Source organism: Octopus bimaculoides, chromosome 21 (genome assembly GCF_046866305.1).
Source record: "Octopus bimaculoides isolate indiv1 chromosome 21, ASM4686630v1, whole genome shotgun sequence".
NCBI lineage: Eukaryota > Metazoa > Mollusca > Cephalopoda > Octopoda > Octopodidae > Octopus > Octopus bimaculoides.
This window is the reverse complement of record NC_142948.1, coordinates 38,343,209-38,345,708: the sequence shown is the minus strand read 5'-3', so window position 1 is coordinate 38,345,708 and position 2,500 is coordinate 38,343,209. Positions and strand designations below refer to the sequence as shown.

At 36.0% G+C, this 2,500-nt stretch overlaps 1 protein-coding gene across 1 annotated transcript in view; it reads left to right on the top strand.

Moving 5' to 3' along the window:
* Nucleotides 1-2,500, top strand: part of LOC149131566 (uncharacterized) — a 209,935-nt gene that overhangs the window by 116,980 nt on the left and 90,455 nt on the right. The gene's annotated exons all lie outside the window — the stretch shown is intronic.

Sequence of the window (2,500 nt, the reverse complement as noted above, 5' to 3'; positions counted from 1 at the left end):
TTATCTTTTAAAGTCATTATTATTATTACTATTATCATTGTTTAGTAGTCTTATTTCTATCGCCTGATTTCACTACACTACCGAGCACAGCCCTGGGTGCCCTGGGTATGTTCTGTGGATTGTTGTGGTGCTCTTATTCTAACTGTATTGAAAGTGTTTTTACGTAGGATGTGCACGGTGCCTAGTGGTGCTATTTTCTGTATGTTATATATACTTGTAAGTCCTGGTGTTCTCGTTATGTATTTCTCTGAATGTTTTTTTTTTATCATACCTGATGCATCTATTATTATAGGAATTATTTCTGTTTCTAGGTTCCACATTGTATTTCCACATTCTATTTCCAAGTCTTTTATTATTATTATTATTATTTGTTGTGACTTCATAGCAAAATCCATCCCTGGACTCAAATTACATTTAATCATCCATTGCAAATAGATGCAGCTTCTTCTATTCTTTTTTTACCTCCACCTTAGCGAAGGTGAAGGTATTGTTTTCACTCATGTTTGTTTGTCCGTCCGTCCGTCCATGGACAAGATATCTCAAGAACCGCTGGGTGGATTCAGATGAAACTTTCAGGGATGTTTGGCCTCGGGACTGGTACAAACTGATTAGATTTTGGGATCGATGTGGTGCTGGCCAAGGATTCTGGATTATTTTTCTGTTTTTTTTTAAATTAATCTTTGAGAGCAGTCAGGTTCATTTTTACTATTCTCGTTTGCAAGATTTATTTCAGATATATATATATTTGAGGGAAGCACTGTAGATTATTGGTCTGTTAGGTGAGAGTGGTCTGATCTGATTTGGGTTCAGAAATAACAACAACAACGACAACAACAATAATGATTGTAATGAATACAACAACAATAAGAACATCTACACAAGTGACTGCAGCAACAACAACATCAGCAACAGCTGCAATAACGACACAACTGCAAACAACTACACCAGCAGTAGCAGCAGCGGCAGCAGCAGCACCTGCAGTAACTAAAGCTGTTACAAAGCCTGTGATAACAACAGTTGCCACAGCAACAATAACAACAATAAGTATAATGAGCGCAACAAAACTGTAACACCAATAGTAACAACAACAAGAGCTGCTGCGTCGAGGAAAACTGTGAGAACAACCAGAATTGCAAGAAAAATGTCAAAATTGCAACAACAACTGCAACAACAAAACTGCCACAAAAATTATAACAACAACAACAACAACAACAGTTGTTGCCAATGTCGAAAAAATTTATTTTTAGACTCAAACAAGATGTTTTTTTCTTCCTTGGTCAACGTATTTTCAATTGTCCTTCAACAGCCAATGGTGTTGTATCTCAAGGCCATAACTGTTTGGAACTGTGGTTGCGTTAGTTGTGCTCTGGTCAGCTCGGTGGGGGGGGGGGGTGAAGAGCTGGAGAAACAGGTTCCGTTTCTTGTTGTTTCCCACAGAAGTAGTTTAGTGGTGTTTTTGCTTTTGTTTATCTTTGTTTCGATAACGGTGAGGTGGGTGGGGGTGTGGTAGTGGGTGGCAGTTTTGGGTTGTGGTAGTTTGAGTGGTGGTGGTGGTGGTGATGGTGGTGATTCTGGCCAAGACTTTTGTGTTTTTGGTTCAGATGTTTAAAAACAAAAGCACAAACAATTGCTGCACTAATATGGGACCACAGAGAAATTCAGTTTAATGGTTAGATAAATAATAATAATAATAATAATAATAATAATAATAATAATAATTGTCAGAGATATCCTCAAAACCAGCCTCGTATCCTAAATATTGGTACCATCATTGGTACAGCAAATGCATTGTGGGATATTGCATTAGAAGAGAAATGTTCCAACTGCCATATTTAGCGAAGTCTGGGAAAATATTCTTTGGTCATTCTATTTTTATTAACGGTGCCTTTGTATGTGACAGATTTCAGTTAATATGTTTGGTTATTTGTTGCAGTCTTTGTAGGCCTGGGTTGATGCCGACAACATTGATGTAAAAGTACTGGGTTGGTATGTGCACATATATCTATGTGTGCATGTATGTGTAAATATATGTATATGTATAAAGAATGTATGTATATATATGTATATGTGTGTGTCTGTGTGTGTATTGCTTATATACTCATACATAATTCAACACTCACACATGCACATACACATATATGTTGGATTATGTAGAAGTATATGAGCAGTGCACAGACACAGACAAATGCATGTATGCACACATACATACATACATATACAAACACACACGTCCATGCATACTCAGACACACATTCAAACCCACACATACATATTTGTGAGGTGAGTTTGCATAGAAAAGATGTGTGTGAACCTGTGTGTGTGTGTTAGAGTAAACTTTGTATTATATGGACATTTTGGGCGAGAATATATGTATTTCTACAAACATATATATATATATATATATATATATATATATATATATATACCCGTACCTATGCATATATACATACATATACATATACACATATGTATATATATATATATATGCACTTTTGCGTAT